General features: G+C 38.2%; 1 long non-coding RNA gene across 1 annotated transcript; it reads right to left on the bottom strand.

The window, feature by feature from the left end:
• Nucleotides 1-696: 696 nt before the first annotated feature.
• LOC308659976 lies at nt 697-11,385 on the bottom strand. The gene is made up of 4 exons (XR_014024656.1): nt 10,884-11,385; nt 9,167-9,274; nt 7,617-7,752; nt 697-3,281 (listed from the first exon to the last, which is right to left on the bottom strand). It is a non-coding gene; the product is annotated as an uncharacterized lncRNA (long non-coding RNA).
• Nucleotides 11,386-20,451: the final 9,066 nt, after the last annotated feature.

Genomic DNA, 20,451 nt, shown 5'->3' with positions numbered 1-20,451 from the left:
CGCACACATTTTTTGCGGCTCCCAGTTTTTCCTTTTGTGAGGGAACTGGTTCCGAGTGGCTCTTTCACTGTTTCAGGTTGCTGACCCCTGGACTAGACAGTCACTTATCTGAAATGGTATAGGTTCTCCTGTTTGAGCAGAGGGCTGGACTAGAAGACCTCCAAGGTCCCTTCCAGCATTATTCTGTTCTGTTCTGTTCTTTACCTAATCCCCTTGACAAATGTGGGCTTTGTGGACAGCCTGCTTAAATGGCATCTAGTAAGGGCACAGTGCCTCAGACATTTGTTAAAACTATTTTAAGCAATTTGTAATTTTGTAGCCTTTTTTTTAATAACACAACATCCCCAAAAAGTCATCATCCAGTCTCTTTTTAAACAATTCCAATGTAGGAAAGTCCACAGCCTTCCAAGACAATCTGTTCTACAAGTCTGAAGGTTAGGAATTGTTCCCTAATGTTCAAAGGAAATGTACTTCCTCGTAATTTAAATTTGCTGTTCTTGTCCTGTCTTCTGGAACAACTGGGAGCAATTCTGTCCTTCCTTTACATGATGGTCCTTCATATATTGACAAACCCCACCCCCAAACCTCCTGCTGTATTTTCCATGTTAACTATACCAGAAGCCTTCAATTATTCCTCATAAGTTTATCTGGGGTTGTTTTTCCTAGACTTCAAATTATCTTTTTTTAATAGAAGTTTTATTGATTTTTTTAGTTTTACATCCAGGTATTTATGAAGTAATACGGTGGTTGGGTAGTTAAAAGTAAACAGTAGTAAATAACAAAGTCATTTGTAGATAGGTTAAGTTACATCAACAAGAATTCTCTCTCCAATTCCCTTAGTTATGACAGCATAGTCTAATTAATCAAATTAATACATTTCTAATTGTAACACAATCAGTTAGAACAATTTTCAATATATTTTCACATATACATATCCATGTCCTGTTTTAAAGTTTTACCTAATTGGAATAAGATATTCCGAACTAGCCTATAATATATAAAAGAAAACTTAATTTTCGGGTAGCCCCCATTTCCCCCATTTCATTATATAGTAGTTATCCTGTCTAAAATACATATATTGTTCACTTCAGTGTATTCTTATGTTATACAAATTTATTCTATTTAACATCTTAATAGTTCACCAATTATTGAAAAAATATCTTTTGTTGTCTCCTTCCAAATTCTGTAATATAAGTAAATTCTAATAGCTAACTTTCCTTTCCTTTAAAGGTCTAAAAGTTAAGTATAAAATCAATATGTATCTTTTACAGATTCCCCTTAGCCCATCAAGAAAAAAAATTAGCTCTGTCATTACAACAAATATATTCTCTTTATCATCTTAGTAGTTCATCAATTTTTAAAATAATATCTTTTATTATATCATTGCAAATTCTATAAGTTATATTCTGATAGCTAATCTATTTCATTCTATAGTAATTATCATGTCTGAAATACATACATATTCTATTTGTCATCCTTACAATTCATCTATAGTTAACAAAGTAGGTTTTATTGTTTGTAGCTAATTTTCATTCCCTTAAAAATCTAGATCGTAAATATAGACTCAGTTTATATCTTTTAACAGTTCTGTTTGGCCCATTGAGAGAAAAAAATAAGCTTTATTATTGCAAGTCCCAACACTTACAAGAGAAAAAGGAGAAAAGTTCATTTATTTTATTTATTTTTTTCTTAAACCTAATTTTAGCTTTCTTCTTGTGCCAGGCAGGCTTCCATATCATTGCCTTTAGCTTCTCAAATGTGTCTCCCTTTCTTCCTACACATGATGTTTGAATCCAGGGAGACCATCCAGTTATCAATTTTTCATAGAGAGTGACCTCTTTGTAGTCATTAAATTTTCATTCCAGTAAATCCAATCTCCATGTTTGGCATAGTGCAGTTGTCATAATTTAGTTTGGTCTTCTTCTTCTTTCAAATCCATCTGGCTTAGGTAAGAGGTCATGTCTGATGTTGTAGTTATTGTTTGGTTGGTTGAAGTCTTGGTGTATTTGAAGGCCTTTGGCATCCTCCATCTTAGTATTGCTTTCTTCAGGTTCTGTTGCTTGTTGGATTGTAGGTTTTATAGTTGAAATCAATGTTTGGGCATCAAGGTTCTCAGTAGATTGTACTTGTTGTACTTTAAAGTCCCCTGTTTTGTTGTTAAATTCCTCATCCTCTGTTTGTTTTTGGATTGGCACGTCATCAATTAAAGTAAGAGTCTCATTTGGTGAGTTTGTGATGTCAGATTTGTTTATGTTTTGTTTGTTTATGTTTTATTTGATTTCTATACCGCCCTTCTCCCTAGGGACTCAGGGCGGTTGTCTTTAAGTCTGGCTTTTATTTCTGCAGTCATTGGCAAAATTGTGTCAAGTATGAGTTTATAGTCAAGTGGTAGAATATATTCTTCCATTTCTTTAGTATTTTACAGATAGGCCTTTAGTGGAAGCTATTTTAATCAAAGTCAATAAATGTCCACTTCCAGTATTCCTAAAAGTTGTTTTCAGCACCAGGTGTTCCCAATTTTTATCTTTAAAGATAATGTCAAGGACAAATCTGTTAGAGCCAAATCTCAAAGTAAAAAAAAAAAGTTTACTTGCTATACCAGGTTTCGCCACAAAATGTCCTTAATAGCATGTACAATCCTTTTGCAGACTAAGATAAGTCTTTTATCCAATTAATTCATTTTTAGTAGTAAATAGGGTAGTAGGTCCCTGTAAAAATAAGCAATAAAAACTTTTTAGTGGCCCCAAAATTTCAGAGGTACAAATAAGGTTGCTTAGTTATTTAGCTTAGTCATTTGATTTCTTTTGAGGCTTTAAGGTTGTAAATCCCCAAGTAAGCAATCGCTGATCTTTCAAGAAGTGGGGGAAAGATTTTCAAGAGAGTCCCACAGGAATGTAATTAGGGAAGTAAGAAAGGTAAGGTCTCACCCAAATCCTCCAGATTGCCTCATTGTGCTTGATAGTGATTTTGGCTTTCGGCAGAGAACGGCTTAGTGATTGGCCATTAACATAGCTGATCTCTTCTTCTTCAGGCCCGAGGAGTAACTTTGGATCAAATGGAGGGCTGCCACCCTTCCGCGATCGCAGAGAAAGCCTCCTCATGGTGGTTGCGGCTCCAGGGTGACTTTTAACCCTTTGCAGGGTCCTCCGAGGGAGAAAGACTGGACGGTGGGGGGAGAGCTTCTCCCGGAACGTCCGCCAGCACCGCACGTGCAAACCAGAACTTCCAATTATCTTAATTATTCTTCTTTGGACAATCCTTCTAATTTGTCACTATTCTTCCTAAAATGCAGTGTCCAGAATTGAAAACAATATTTTAGATGCCTTATCACTACAGAATAGAAAGGAAGAATAAAGATTAACTTAATTGGAAATTTATTCCCAATCAGTCAATTTGACCTATCATCTGACTGCTGTAAAAAAAAAAAGTTAACAAGTAATCCCCAAAACAATCTAAATGTCAAAGCCCTCTCTTAATGCAGATGGGCTATCACTTTGCCCCAGAATATTTTAAGTGCAGGGGCTATTAGGTGACCTCCATTGGACTAGAAAAATTTCAGAATTGTGCCCACTGTGCATTTTCCGTACAAGAGACTTAGGGAAGGTAATGGCTAAAGCCTGAAATTAGGTTTCTTTGTCATTGCACATCAGGGAACATATGCATCTGTCATTTGGGCATGATTGCATAGGTATTCCATTTATGTTTCTCCCAATGTTAACCTTCTGGCTAGGGGCGCTGAAATAGCAAAGCACAGAACAGGAAGTCAATCAACCAATCAGCATGCAGGATGCACACTTCCACACAACAGGCAGCTGGGATTCAGGAGGTGTATGCATTGGCCTAGCACAGTTGTGGCCAACTCTAAATCAAGCTTAAGTGGCATTGCTCTATTTGTTGGGCACTGATTGTTCATCTGTGTTTACTGCTACTTCTACCAAAAAAGACCACCTTTGTTTTAGCATAAGTTATTCTCATTTTTTCTCTTTCACAATAACCAGCTAATCTGGCTAATAATCTTATATTTTTATTTTTATTTTTTTGGCGGGGGGGACCTGGGGCAGCGTGGTGGCTCAGCAGTTAAGATGCTGGGCTTGTCAGCTGAAAAGTCAGCAGCACAGGTTCAAGACCCAAGTGCCACATAATGGGGTAAGCTCCCATTACTTGCCCCAGCTCCTGTCAACTTAGCAGTTGGAAAGCATGCAAGTAGATAAATGTAAGTAGATAAACAGGTACCACTTTGATGGGAAGGTAACAGCACTCCATGACATCATGCTGGCCACATGACCATGCAAATGTCTTCAGACTGCTGGCTCAGTGGCCTTGAAACAGAGATAAGCACCACCTCCTATAGTCGGCAATGACTAGCAGAATAAAATCCTTAGGGACTCCTTTACCTTTTTTAACTTCTTTTGATGCAGCCCATAATTCCATTTACTTTTATTTGCAGCTGCACCCCTCTGTTCTCTCCTATTTAGCTCATTATCAAGATACCCAAATCGTTTTTGCATGTTTTGCTGTTCAGGTTGATCCTCCAATTCTTTACTTTGATGATTCCAATAAAAGACTTTGCATGGGTCTTGAAATGCATCTTACCGGTTTCTACTCATTTTTCCAGCTTGTTAAAATACTCCTAAATCTTGGTAGTCTCCTAAGTTATATTGCTTTCCTCCTTTCTTTCTGTCATCTATAAATTGGACAGAATCTGTATTTTCTAACCCCTCAGTCAAGCTATATATCGGGGTTTCCCGATACTCCCATGTAACACCTCTACTCCGCGAGCTGCATTGGCTCCCGGTTGCCCTCCGGGTGAGATTCAAGGTGCTGGTGATGACCTATAAAGCCCTAAATGGCTTGGGTCCGGGATATCTGAGGGAACACCTCAGGGAGGGTCTTCTCAAGGTGCCACCGGTAAGAGATTGCCAGCGGATGACACCCAGGGATAGGGCCTTCTCAGTGGGTGCGCCTGCCCTTTGGAACCAGCTGCCAGTGGAGCTTAGGACTGCCCCCGACCTCCGTTCATTCCGCCGGGACCTGAAGACCTGGCTCTTCGAGCTCTCTGGCACAGGCTGAGAATTTTAATTTTAATTTTAACTGGGGTTTTATTTGTTCAGGGACGGATATAATTTTTAAAAATTGTTTTTAACTTTTGTATTTTTGTTTTTAATCACCCTGTAAACCGCCCTGAGTCCTTCGGGAAAGGACGGTATATAAATGTAATAAAATAAATAAAATAAATAAAATAATATATAAATACTGTGTATATGTATATGTATACGTATACATATACCAAAAGACCCATTAGGTCTTATTTTGGGGGGGGGGATATCTTATTTTGTAGCCACCCACCTGCTCCCTCCCACCATCTGCTTGCCCGCAGCCACAACGGCTTACAGGGCTTCCCTTTTAAATATCCTGTAAACCGCCCTGAGTCCTTCGGGAAAGGGCGGTATATAAATCTAAATAATAAATAAATAATAAATAATAAGGCAGATGCCACTTTTCTCCCAGAGGGAGAACTGAGAGAGACTGGAAGCGTCATCTAATTGCAAAGTGGGCGCTTTGAAAGGGAGCAATGCGAGGGTTGCTCAATTATCTTTTTCCATTATTTTCCCAACTCCATCCAGTTGCTAAACAAGGCAGTTGCCAGACAAGGACTGCCAGTACTACAATCACATAGGAGACTTTGCTGAATGTTTTGATTAAGTCAAGATAATTACCACGTTCCTCTGATTAAAAAATGATGCTCAGGTTGATTTGGAATGAATACATTACACAGATAGTCCTCAACATACGACTACAATTGAGCCCAACATTTTTTGTTGCTAAGTGAAACACTTGTTAAGTGAGTTTTGCTCCATTTTATGACCTTACTTGCCACAGTGGTTAAGTGAATCACTGCAGTTGTTAAATTATTAACATGGTTGTTAAGTGAATCTAACTTCCCCACTGACTTTGCTTATCAGAAGGTCACAAAAAATGATCATGTAATCCTGGTATTCTGCAACTGTCATGAATGTGAATCAGTTGCCAAGCATCTGAATTTTGATCACACGACAATAGGGATGTTGGAATGGTCATAAGTGTGAAAAATGGTCATAAGTCACTTTTTTGGTTCCATTGTAACCTTGAACAGTCACTAAAGAAACAGTTGTAAGTTGAGAACTACCTATACATTGTGGAATTGCATTGATTGGATGGTTTAGGTATTCTTTTACTGCTTTACCTAAGTACACTTTATTCTTATTGGTCTCAATAAGTACATAGCATACACATTATTTATATGTATACATATTTTACATTTATGCATATTCATAAATATGAATATTTATCCCAGTGTTGGGATTTAGCCGGTTCGCACCACTTCGGCAGAACCAGTAGCTAATTTTTTTGTTGCCCACACCCAGAATGGACTTCAGGAAGTGGCATCCACACACAGAGAACCAGTTGTTCACATATTTGAATTACCCCACTGCTTATATCTTATATTTGGATTTATATGGTTTGGAGTAGGTGTATATCTAATGCATTATCATACTACTAGAATCAGTTTTTCCATGGACAGTAGGGTAAAGGAGCTTGAAATAGTTAAGACTTGAAAAGATTATATAAAAACCTACAAAGCTGCTTCCAGAATATACTGAATTTTGCTGATAGATCAACAGTTTGACTCACTATTAAGAAGCTTTGGGCATAACATTATCCACACTCTTACGTTAGCATTAATTTAGGAGGATGATAGCAGCAGATTAAGTATTTTTTTAAAAAAAAACTTTCTATGCCACATGCTATCAGTATGTTTAAAGCCAAGTTCTAAACCAAATGAATCATCCAGGGTACAACTCCAGTATTAATTGGACTTAGACCAGGGGTCAGCAACCTGAAACAGTGAAAGAGCCACTTGGAACCGGTTCCCTCACAAAAGGAAAAACTGGGAGCCGCAAAAAATGTGTGTGCATGTGTGTACATGCGCACATGCACAGAACAGGGTTTGACTGAAGAGTGGAGCCAAGGCAAGATATGCACCTACCCTGCATATTTGAATTGATTGGTTGAACTTTTTTAGTCCCACTTTTTTTTTTGGGACTGCACATGGCAGAGGACTGGGAGCCACAGGAGACGGCTGAAAGAGCCATATGCGGCTCTGGAGCCGCGGGTTGCAGACCTGTGACTTAGACTAATCAGTCTCCATGTCTTTTCCGAGAAATAAAACAAGCTCTTTGTGTCTCCCTCAAAATGAAAAATGTATAGCTCAGTTCTAATGACATTTTAAACATTTCCACTTAAGAAAAGATGAAGTATTAATTTAGTATGTAGCTGTCTCTGCAAAAGCAAAAACACGGCCAACAAATCATGATTTAGAAAAGCAATCTCTTTTGTACTTCTGTAGCTGTCGATTGGCAAAGAAATAGGAAACACCAGGAGAGCATTTTGTGTAAGCAGCTGAACAATTTTTAGCATTCTGCATTTTTACTGATTCCATTGTAATAGGCCAAGTTAACCTCAACTAGCCATTGTAATTTCTTAGGTGATAAAATCCTGGATGACCCTTTTGGCAGCTGATACTACTTATACATTTTGGAAGCATCTTGAGGGCTGCAAAGGAATGAGGCAGGTACCAATAAAAGAGAATAATTTTAGCTCAGGGTTGAAATGAGGAGTCCTTGGTGCTCTTGGAGCTTGGTTGTTTTCCTGCAGACATTTCATTACCCAGACTAGGTAACATCTTCAGTACTATGAGGCTGGGTTATTTTCCTGGATTTGGGAAAGAAGTGTTTGGAATTTTATTAACAAAACAAAGAAAAAACAGCACCTGTTGTCTAATGATAAGACTAAGCAACTGGTCATAACCAGCCACTCTGGTTTCTAAATAGGGACATACATTGTTGCCCGCCTCAAAATATTATTCAGTCAATTCTTATACAATTCTTCTTGTGGTGGTTAGCATGCAGTACTGCATCCAAACTCTGCCCACTGCCAGGAGTTTGATCCTGACTGGCTCAAGGTGGACTCAAACTTCCATCCTTCTGAGATTGATAAAATGAGGGCCCAAACTGTTGGAAGCAATAGGCTGATTCTGTAAAACCCTTAGAGAGGGCTGTAAAGCACTATGAAGCGGTATATAAGTCTAAGTGCTATTGCTATTGCTACATTTGAGATATGGTTAGAAATGTGTACAGTAAGATTAATCCAATGAATATAAAAACATGAAAATTTAATGTAATGAGATTAATTAATAATTCTGCATCTTTTGTTGCTGCCTACATGATAGTGGACCTGACAGCCAGTTCTTCCTTGCTTGATAGAGAAAATTATCTGCATTTCAATCCATGCCACCTGTTCAAATCCAAAGGTGCTCTGGGACTTGCTATGCCTAAGCTACTGACAAAAATGCAGAGAAACGAGGAGGGGCAGGGCTTAAGTGCAAAATGTTATTGTTTACTTTGCATCAACTTGGCAAGAATATCTGCAGGATGAGACAGGGGTTTCTGCTCCATTCATTTTTCAATCTCACATCTTTTAATTGGATCAGTGCAAGTAGTCCCTGACCCCGAGCACAACTGAGTCCAAAATTTACATTGCTAAGTAAGACAGTTGTTAAGTTGCCCCATTTTACAACCTGTCTTGCCCCAATTGTTAAAGTGAATCACTGCAGTTATTAAGTTAGTAACAAGGTTTTCAAGTGAATCTGGCTTCCCCATTGACTTTGCTCATCAGAAGGTCGCAAAAGGTGATCACATGACCCCGGGACACTGTGACCATCATAAATACAGGTCAATTGCCATGGGTCTTAATATTGGTCACGTGACCATGAGGATGTTGCAACGGTCATGTGAAAAATGGCCATAAATCACTTTTTTCAGTGCCATTGTAACTTTAAACAGTCACTAAACAAATGGTTGTAAGTCAAGGACTACCTGAAGGAAAAGGGGGTTATAAAGTTGTACTTGGTTTTTTGTCTGAGCTTCATTAAGGTGTGCTAAATCTTAAACCTTAAACCACCAGGCAGCATATGCCGTTTTAAGGATGAAATATCACAGAGTACAGCTCTCATATAAGAACAAGCTTTTTTTAAAAAAAAAAATCCACCCTGCAGCAAAATATCTGAAGTAATTTACTATGTCTCCTATGGTGTGATACAGAAGATTGGGCCCCAAGTGAGATGTACCAGTTTTGCCATAGATATAATTCTCTTGAATTTCTTCTTTTCTTTATTTCTTTCCAACGTGTATAGAGACTTCAGACATGGATGAAAAACCATTCCAATGTATTAAACCTGTCAAAGAAAAGAATACCAAGAGTTCAAGGTTCAAGGAAAGGAAACATCTGAATGTATCGATAGTAGAAATCAGCCCTGAAGGAAATATCTGTGGTATCATATAGGGTCAGTAAAAATAATAATGTCTGCCCATCTCAGAACACTGGAATGTTACCTCATTAAGAAATTTTTTGGCACAAGTGAAAAACATAAACAAAAAACTGATATACCTGGTATTGGTAAGAAATGTAATATTATTCCTCCATGAAACAATGATAATTGTCAGGAAGGAAGGAAGGAAGGAAGGAAGGAAGGAAGGAAGGAAGGAAGGAAGGAAGGAAGGAAGGAAGGAAGGAAGGAAGGAAGGAAGGAAGGAAGGGGAAGGGAAGGGAAAGGGAGGAAGGAAGGAAGGAAGGAAGGAAGGAAGGAAGGAAGGAAGGAAGGAAGGAAGGAAGGAAGGAAGGAAGGAAGGAAGTCTAAAGGCATCATACATTAAATAACCTAGCAAATTTGTTTTCATATAAGCTTTATGGTTTTCCATCACTTTTATCAGATTCATGGAGTAAAGTCCTGAAGAAAAAAGTTTTATAAATGCACAGTTCATGTTGGCCTTGAAAAAAAGAAAGCTGAGACAGGAAGAAGAATTGAGGGGAAGCGGCCAAATTTCTGAAAAGGCTGAAGCTGGAGATGTTCAAGTTCTTAGCATGCTAATTGTTAAGTGGTGGGCTCTTGGTTGCAGGAATGACGACACGAGGCTGAGTACAGGATAACTCATACTTTATTCTTGCTAGAACTGTACTGAAACTTGGGCTGCAACCAGCCACAATATACTTTATAGTCTAGCTCCTAGGCCGCAGCCAATAGGTTTGAACCCACTCTTGCTGCCTAGGGCTAGCCAATTGCAGGACGGGAGACAGCTAGTCTGGGTTGCTGGAGAGCCGTTAGCTGCTCCAGCAACGCATGTGGTGTATCACCACAAGCCCAGTACATAACACTAATCATGAATAATAGTGAGAATAAAAGAATCCTCTTTCAAGAGGAGTGTCTCTGTCAGACCTTTTCAGTGAGAGCTACCAAGAGTCTTATGTTTCCTCAAAGGGCAGTAAATTCATTACTGGGACTTTTATTATCCCAAGAGAGGCACATGCTTATACAATCAGTTGTTTAGGAGAAGAAAGGAAATAATGAAGGAAAGTTAAAGCACAGATTTTAAAAGCTAGAATTTTTATGTTGTGACAAGAAGCTATACTCTTTAAATTCAAGAGAGAAAAAAAACCTTTTTCCATATAAATAGTCATTCCAAACCAATTATTATATGTATATGCTTCCTCTATACTAATTTTGTTGCCTTTTCTGTATTAAATGTGTGTTCCTGGAGGAGGAGGAGGAGGAGGAGGAGGAGGAGGAGGAGGAGGAGGAGGAGGAGGATGAGGAAAGGAAGGAAGGAAGGAAGGAAGGAAGGAAGGAAGGAAGGAAGGAAGGAAGGAAGGAAGGAAAAATTCCATATCTCATTGGAATTCATATTTGTTTGAGGAGGTGGACAAATTCAATCTCTCCTTTTCCACCACAATAATTTGAGCAGATTTTTCTTACCTTTAAAAAGACTCTGACAAATTCTCCTCCTTACCTTCTGACAGTGTTTGGACTAGTGACTCCATTTGGCCATAATGAATTTTCCAAGGGTTTTGGGCCTTCAGAATTTTTCCATACCGGAACAGGCCAAAAGAAATTTTTTCTTAGCTGAATCTTCAGAAATTGCCTACTTAAGCAACTGCAGTTCAGTATATCAGGTTTTAAAGAGAGGCAGGCTGGCATAAACTTTCAGAAGCTCCATATTGTTTCAGTAAATTGTAGTTGTGCCAGATCCTAAGGGGTTTTATATCTCTGCCATAAACACTATGGATTAAAAAAGAGAGAGAGAGAAGAAACATTTCCTGAAGCGTTTGTCCTTCCCTTTTTCTTCCCACTTTACAGTTCATTGCGGACCTTCTCAAAGCTGATTTGTCCTGATGCAGTCATTGCTTCTTCCCTTCTCTTTTACTAGATGAATTTCAGCAAGTTTGTTTTAGCAATTATACTCAGAAGATAAAGGCACAAGTTAAGGTCTTGAAAATGCCTTTGGAAAGCTGCAAGAACATACACTGCTCTGACAGAAAACTGCAGTATAATAAATAATACTTATCATCAAAACACAGACCTCTAAACAGCCAGCCAGCTTTCTACATGTGGTAATGTGATCAGACAGAGACAACTGAAGGGAGGAAGCTGTTTTTTGCTGAAGGAAGACTTTTGTAACAACATTGAGCTTTTCGATAAAACATTCTTTGCAGATGAATAGGCTTTGATACTGCTGAAGGGACTTTCTTGCATCAGGGTTTCACAATTAATGCAGAATTAGCTCTTGGGCAAAGTAGAAGCAAAAGCAGAAGAGCAGTTCAAAGGAAATGCAGGGGGGGGGAGTTGGCCAATATATTTACCATAACGAGTGGGTCATTACATGGCACTGAAAGTTGGATGTCTCAGGGGAACTGATGGGACCAGATAATTCTGGAAGAAAAATGTGCTTTATCATTTCCACTGGCAATAGAAAATAACAGAACAGCAGCACCAAATGTGTGCCTTCCAGATGTGTTTGGATTACAGCAACCAAGAGACTTAGCCATCAAGGCCAGTGACAATATCTGATTCCTCTTCCTTCCAGCTGTATCCATTCAAGCTGCTCCAGATAAGATTACAGTACAATATTAAAAATGTATCACAAGTGGTCCTTAAAAGAACCTTATAATCTTGAGTGCCATCTACTGGTCGTAAGATAGAATATCAGTCCTAGAAGGAAGCAAACAAGGTGGCCGTATATTTTTGTTCTTTGTTTTTCCAATCCCTTTTTCCTTATCTGGATATGTCTTTTTTAATATTATAATCTTCAGAATAGAGCCTTGACTTTCTTTTTTAAGAAAAATGATATGTACTATTAGTAAGTCGAAGGTCTTTCCAGCTAAGAGGTGGCTATAAATGGTTTAAACGAACATACAACAGGGCCACAATCATGTATGAACCCAAGAGAGAAGAGAAAAAAAAATACATATCAAACTCTGAGGAAGAGGAAGACTAGAGAAAGAATTCCTAATCACTCAAACACTACCCCCATGACCATTCTGTTTCTTGCACAGCCGCTACATAAAAATGTATTACGGTAATTGAAATGTGATTTCAGTGATTAATTGATTGATCACGTGCTATCTAGTAAAGGTTGGTTCTTAGCAGTCACACAGATAGATTTTATCCAAGATGATCCGTCCCCAGTTTGAGCTTTCAGATCTATCGATAGTGCACTCTTTCACTACTGTGATTACAATCATGCTGTAAGAGACAAGTAACCAGGGACAGGTTGTTGTTGTTAGTTGCAAAGTCATGTCCAACCCATCGTGACCCCATGGACAACGTTCCTCCAGGCCTTCCTGTCCTCTACCATCTTCTGGAGTCCATTTAAGCTCACGCCTACTGCTTCAGTGACTCCATCCAGCCACCTCATTCTTTGTCAACCCCTTCTTCTCTTGCCCTCAATCTTTCCCAGCATTAGGCTCTTCTCCAGTGAGTCCTTCCTTCTCATTAGGTGGCCAAAGTATTTGAGTTTTAGCTTCAGGATCTGGCTTTCTAAAGAGCAGTCAGGGTTGATCTCCTCTAGGACTGACCGGTTTGATCGCCTTGCAGTCCAAGGGACTTGCAGGAGTCTTCTCCAGCACCATACTTCAAACGCTTCAATTCTTTGGCGCTCAGCCTTTCTTATGGTCCAACTTTCACAGCCATACATTGCAACTGGGAAGGCCATAGCCTTGACTATATGCACTTTTGTTGACAGGGTGATGTCTCTGCTTTTTAGTGTGCTGTCTAGATTTGCCAACCAGGGACAGGAGTTTAGTTCACTTCTAATTTATTCCATGCTACCTATAGACAAGACTTTGATCTACTAACAGTCAAGGAAATAGACTTCAAGGGGAGGCTGAAATTAGACCCACCTCAGTTAACCACCCAAGAAAGCACAACTCTTGAAACAAGCATTGCCTCAAAAGGAACTGTTATTAGGGGTTAGCGACAGTAGGAAAGTCAAGGCGAGATCTGGGGGAAATTCCGCCTAAACAGTATAGTTAAACTAGCAATCTTCCTCCACCCAGCAAAGTCATAGTGTCCATTTGAAATCCAGCCAATCCACAGGTGGCACAATGTTTGGGTAACTGGCACAGTTGGCGGCATCTCAAAGTCTTCTCCAGTTTTGTTTCTCCACAATCATCTCCCTGATAAGAGAGACACATTCTTTTCTCAAGTGGATAGAGGCAGGAGAGGAAAAGCAGAAAGTGAAAGTTATCCCAAGCAAAAGCAAATTCCTCCCACCCCCACCTCCCAGCAAAATGGCAGGCCCCAAACAAGGGCACATATGCAGGGAAAACAATAAGGATTTGGGGACCTGACATTAGGGCTCTTGTCGGAGCGCCAACTTGATGTCTCTAAATTGATGACGTGCCTGACCCATGCCCTCGGACTCAGCCCAGTCATCTCCTACACTTCCACCTTGCTACTAGTCATCCACTTCTTCTCTTTCCCCCCACTTCTCAAAGGAGATGAGATTTTGCATAATGTTTTCAAATGTGACCATTTCAACCTGGTGATTTGTTCCTGAGGTGACAACTCTGGATTAATTCATTCCATCATCCATTTGTTTTATTTTCATGGCTATCTGTGGCAACAAAAGTGGCACTGTAAAATATAACCTATGGACCATTGCATTCCAAATGTTGCAATTGTTAGGGGTTAGGAAGAAACCACAGTCTCCACAGTTGAAGCTCTCCTGAGATCTAATCCTAAATGCTTCCACTGGGACAGTAAAATGGAAGTTGTGGGAGGGGGCACTTGTTTGAGGGAGGAATGTTTACAGGGCCATTCTAGGAAGTGCTAGAAAAGAAGGCCGTGCAGTTCAAAATGGCTGAGGTTGCTGTACACGTTTTGTTTTAAAATTTTAGAAATGACTGCTGAGCCATCTTGCTGAAGTGTTTAATCTAAGTACAGCGAGACCCCAGATTCTAATCTGATTATCTTCTGCAGATCATTAAGATTAAACAAGATAGAAATTTACCAGGTCACAAATCTGTTCTTTAAAAACAGACTGTAAAAAAGGCAGAATAAATGAACCCTGTTTGGCTTGTTGTGATTCTGTCTTCAGAACATATCACTGAAGGAAGTTTGACAACTGAGGTCTGAACCACAAGTAGAAAGGAGAATAAGCTTGTAAAATAAAAGAAATAAAAATGTGAGTCAGTTGGACATTTGATGAGAAAATATGAAGGAGGAGATGGATTGATGTGATTGCTTTTATTTATTTATTTATTTGTTTGTTTGTTTGTTTGTTTGTTTGTTTGTTTTTATATACCGCCCTTCTCCCGAGGGACTCGGGGCGGTGTACAGAGCAAGGTAAGTATACAGTTAACAATAGTAAAAAAACAAATGAAACCCCAAGATCTATCAGGCCAGGCCGGCCTGCTGGAACAGGTAGGTTTTTAAGTCACGCCGGAAGGTGCGAAGGTCGGGGGCCATCCGGATTTCGGTAGTTATTCTCAAGTTATTTTCTTGAGAGCCAGACATTGTTTTGAAATCTTACTGGATATTGCAAGCTGGGAAGTACATGTGAAAAAGAATACAGAAAAACAGAATTGGAAGGGGCATTGCAGGACTCCTAGCTCAAGTAGAAGACTCCAGACCATTTCAAATGACCAATCTCTTAAAAACTTCCAGTGATGGGGACTTCTGGTCTTGCACAGTAGTGCAGCAGCCAAGGGATTTTGGGGTTCTGTGCCCTTTGGATGAATTTCTTTCTGTTAGGGGACCCTAAATGGTCCAGAAGATGCCTCGAAGAGGAGGCAAAAAAGGAAGAAAGTCCCGTGGATCACGGAGAGATGGCGGTCGATCCAATCTGTCCAGGAGAAGCCTTCCAGAAACCAACAGGAGAAAGGCTAGCCTAAGTTCAAAGTCTAGCCCAAGCTTCAAGCAACCAAAGTCAAAAGGCCCTATTTTAACCTGATTGTAAACAGTGCGTTTGAATCTGGGTAAGATAATTGATTTTCTATATCCTACTTATTAACTTTTCTTGGGGGAAAATCCCAAGAAGCAAAAAACCTCCAAATGTGAAGGAGGGGGATTTTTGCCCCACCCTTTTACTAACTGAAGTAGAAAATTAAACTTTTATGGAAGACCAAAACATACAGAAATGAAATGAAATGAATATAAAACCTAAATTTGGATAAGTTTGGAATTGTTGTATGGTTAAGATTCTCATTTTAAAGGCAATTTTCTATTCTGATAATTTGAAAAATAATCTGGTGCTGACATCTACTGGTAGATAAAGACTATGACAGCTATGGCTTTTATACAGGACTTGGCAAAATCTGGAAAAAACTAAACTGTGTTTGTGACCTTCAAAGCTATAAGGATAGAGAACAGCTGTGACAAAAAAGGAAAACAATTTGGGTTTCAGACAAAGAGAGAATTATAAACTTCACAAAACCTTTTTGAACCTTTTTGAATTATAAATATCTACTAAACTGTGATTCTAAAGCTATTTGCAAAGAAAAGAAAACAGAGACTTGCAGAAAGAACTTATCAAGAAAAAATAAATACCTTTCAAGAGGAGACATACTGTATGAGATGCCGCAACTAATTCAAACAACGACTTCAAACCACAAAGAAATCCAAAATAACTTTGAAAACATAAACCAATTCATCTCCAATTTAACTTTACAAGAAAAAAAATCCCAGGAAATAACAATAGAGATTGCAGAGAAGTCAGGAACACCACTAGAACTGGAGAGACAAAAAGTGATAAGAGATACAGAGAGAAAAAGAAAGAAAAAGATTTTCAACAAACATGAAAGAGCAAATGCTTCTTACAAAGATATTGTACTTGACTTATTTTTTTATATCTACAGTGACACCTACAAGAATATGGAAAGACTCTTTGATTCAGCAGAATGTATTGATTAAAGATATTGGGCAAAAGAAGAAGGCCAAAGTGAAAATTAAGAAAACAGATGATGGGACTTATCAGAGAGAATATTTAAAAACAAACACCTGTTTGGATATGGTTAAAGTAATAGAAAAATTTTGGATATGAATTTTACTTTAAGAGGGAGGAGTCCTTCAAATAACATAGTACTCTCTCTTTCTTCTCTTTTTTTCTCTTATTTCTTGATATGAGTAATATAAAAGAGTTAAAATGGCTTATATATAAGGACATATTTTAGATATTTAAATGTGATTGATTTTAAGATTATTACAATGGATTAAAAAAATTGTTTTGAATAAGAGTTAAAAGACCAGATGACTAGATTTATTAAATGGAATATTTAAAGATTAAATATATTCTTAATTATGGTAAAAAATGGAAATATTTTGGAAATAAATATGTATTAGATCAGGAGAAACCTGGACTTTCAGTAGTATACTATCTTTTTATCTCTCTTTACTCTTGTTCTTTTCCCCCCTTCTTTTAGTCTTAGTTATTCCTTAAGTAAGGCAAAAGTTATTCCTTAGGTAAGGTAAAAGTTACATGAGAGAAAATAGAACCAAATATCTAAATGTAATTAACTTTGAGAAAATCTTAACCAGTAAGAATGTCTTGAATATGGTGGGAAAAAGAAATGTAAACAAGAACTGTAAATGGGATCTATGATGAGGCAACCAGAATGACTAGATAGAAAAGAAATATTGTATTGATGTGATTATTATTTGTGGAAATATTAGAATTTTTTTTATATTCAATTGTTATCTATTGAAACAATAAGAATTGTATTAACCTAAGGTTGGTAAAAGAGAACATTATGGGAAGAAGAGGAAATCAAGTAAAGCTAATATGTGGATTATAAATCATAGAAACCAATTGTTAGCAAATGTTTTTTTAAATATAAACCCAGACAACACACTGTTTACCGAATATTAAGGTGACCATGTTAAAAAATTAATAAAATATATTATAAAAAAAATTTCCAGTGATGGAATGCCCACAACTTCTGAAGGCAAGCCGTTCCACTGATTGATTGTTCTCAGGGACAAGAAATTTCTCCTTATTTCTAGGTTGGTTCTCTCTTTGATTAGATTCCATCCATTGCTCCTTGTCCTGCCTTCAGATGCTTTGGAGAATAAGTTGAAACAGGAAGAAGAAGGAAGAATACAGATTCCCCTTCAAGACATCAGCATCTTTAGCATAGAATAGAATAGAATAGAATAGAATAGAATAGAATAGAATAGAATAGAATAGAATAGAATAGAATAGAATAGAATAGAATAGAATAGAATAGAATAGAATAGAATAGAATAGAATAGAATAGAATAGAATAGAATAGAATAGAATAGAATAGTGGAATGGAATAGAATAACAGAATAGAACAATGACTTTATTGTCACTTTAAATGTACATTAATCAGCATACATTAAAAATGAAATTTCATTGCATACAGCTCTCAAAGGGTAACCACCTCCAATATACACTCCATAAATATGACCAAAAATAATAATTATGAATATATATATATATATATATATATATATATATATATATATATATATATATACCCATGGGCCAGATGCATCATCATCCCAAAACTGCACCCACCCATTGCCAGCAATGGAGAAAAAGCTCCGATATGTTGCGCAACATCACATGACATCGTAGGTTTGACATGTCTGACCTAGAGAAACAACACAGTCTAGTTCAGATGTATACATATACATGGCGAGAAAAACAAATCTTACAAGTTTACCAGACAGATGAAATAAGGAACAAAGCTGTTATAAAATCTGGTAGTCCTACAAGAAATACTTTGAAACCTCCTACCAGAGGGGAGCAAAAGAAACAGACCGTGAAGTGGGTGTGTGGGGTCTCTAACAATGCTTTGAGCTCTAAGCACATAGCACTTATAAGCCTTGTCCTGAATCACGGGAAGCAAGCTTCCTATGTTCTTCTCAGCTGTCCTTACCACTCTCTGTGTGGACCTTTTATCTGAGGCACTGCTACCACCAAACCAAACAGTAAGCACTTTGTTGAGACGCTCTCAATCGTAACTCTGTAAAAAGTGGCCAGGACAGAAGGAGAAAGATGTGCTGTCCTCATCTGATGCAGGAAATGCAGACGCTGGTTTGCACGCTTCACTAAGGATAAGTTAATACTTAACTGTATAAGCGTAGGAACAATTGTCATTGTCTTTTCTTATAGCGTTTTTCTGTCCTCCCTCCACAAGCTCAAAATCAGTTCTCTTATTAACAAGCTCAAAATCAGTTCTCTTATTAACAACAAATGCTGCTCTTACTTGAGACGAAGCGTGGGAGAAAGAGCTGAGTCTTCCACTCCTGGCCCAACACCTTTACCCCAGAACGAAGCTGGCTCTCTTATTTTTTCCAATGGCTTCAGTGGGCAAGCTAGAGGTAAAATGATGGCATGGGCGAAAGCAAGATGATATTCTGGACCGGTTTGTTTGTTTGTTTTTTTCATTTACAGGAGGATTTTTTCCCCTGAAATCAGTGCATTGTTTCCTGCCAAAACTCAGAGGGAAACTGCATTGCTATTTTGCAGCACCTTGTTGCTAAAAATCAGCAATGTGATATTTGGGAAGTACATGAAGAATGCAGAATTACAGAATAGCAGAATAATAGTTGGAAAGCACTCTGGAGTTCTTCTAATACAGGAATACCTGACTATTAGTTGCCTATCCCATTCTAAATATAACACCCAAAAGACACCGGGGGGGGGGGCTTCCCTGAAAAATGCTGAACTTCAACTACTATATACCTACCCTTGTGTCTCTATGGTGGGAAAGTTTTTCATTTGTATTGACATGAAAAGAGGCAGCTTCAATCAGATGTTTTCCCATTCAAGATGTTTGACACACATCAACATTGATAATTATGCTAATTAGTACAAAGTAATTTGTTCTGTAGTCATGCCAACAAATGCTGGAAGAATAGAAAGGGCAGCACATTTGTCTAGATAAAGAGGGTTTATTTATGAGTTTGCAGCCTAAAGATAAAAGCATGTCATTAAAGCTGTATATCATATCATTGTTTTGTCTGGCGGGTTATAAGCAAGAAAATGATCCGACACATATAATCAAGAGGGTTCCTTGAAAGGATATTTTTGTGACCAGAAAACTAATATGGGTATAAGCAAATGCTTTATTATGAGAGTTTATTTTCTTTGATAAGAGCTGGCAAATTCAATTGCAGTCCATTTCATAATTTGGATGTATTGTGTTATCTTGAGATTTAGAGGAAAAGAAAGGAAAGGAAAGGAAAGGAAAGGAAAGGAAAGGAAAGGAAAGGAAAGGAAAGGAAAGGAAAGGAAAGGAAAGGAAAGGAAAGGAAAGGAAAGGAAAGGAAAGGAAAGGAAATTACAGTTTTGGCCTATATATTTTCTCAGATAAAGATCAGCCTTCTACAGCCTGGTACTATCCAGGAACTTTAGGATTACAGCCTCCAGAAATCTGATATAAATGCATCTAAATTTGAAGAAGATAATATTTGTAGCCCAGGGTTGAAGAGTGAGGTCCTTGACGTTTGCTGAGCTTGATTGTTTTCTTGCAGACATTTCATTTTCAAACTAGATAACATCATCAGTGCAAGTGGGAAGCAGGGTTTGCTTTCTTTTTATATAATAGTGGCTTGCCCTACTTGAGGTTTACAGAAATAAAGAATGCCAATATCATCTTTTTAAACTGTTCTGTGGATACAGTGGTATTCACAGTGAAGTCTTTAATCGCAAAGCCTTTTAAACATCTCCTTACATGGGCAAAAGTCAGAAAGAACCTTACTGATTCAACTTCGTGATTACATTTTTTTTTCTTCTGTTCCAATCATGTCTGATTCTTGGACACTGCTTGGACAAGTCCCTGCAGCTTTCTTGACAAGGCTTTTCAGAAGTGGTTTGCCACTGCCTCCTTCCTGGGGCTAAGCGACTGGCCCAAGGTCACCCAATTTGTTTCGTGTCCAAGGCAGGACTAGAACTCACAGCCTCCCAGTTTGTAAACCTGGTGCCTCGATCACTACACCAAACTGGCTCTCAGTGATTACATAATGGAAAGCAATTTGTTTCATCTCTTCCTCTGACCTGTTCTCTCCCATAAAGGCATGGAGACAGAATAAGAAACAGGCAACTATCT

The sequence above is a fragment of the Vipera berus genome (genome assembly GCF_964194415.1).
Source record: "Vipera berus genome assembly, chromosome: 1".
NCBI lineage: Eukaryota > Metazoa > Chordata > Lepidosauria > Squamata > Viperidae > Vipera > Vipera berus.
This window is presented reverse-complemented; position numbering and strand designations above follow the sequence as displayed.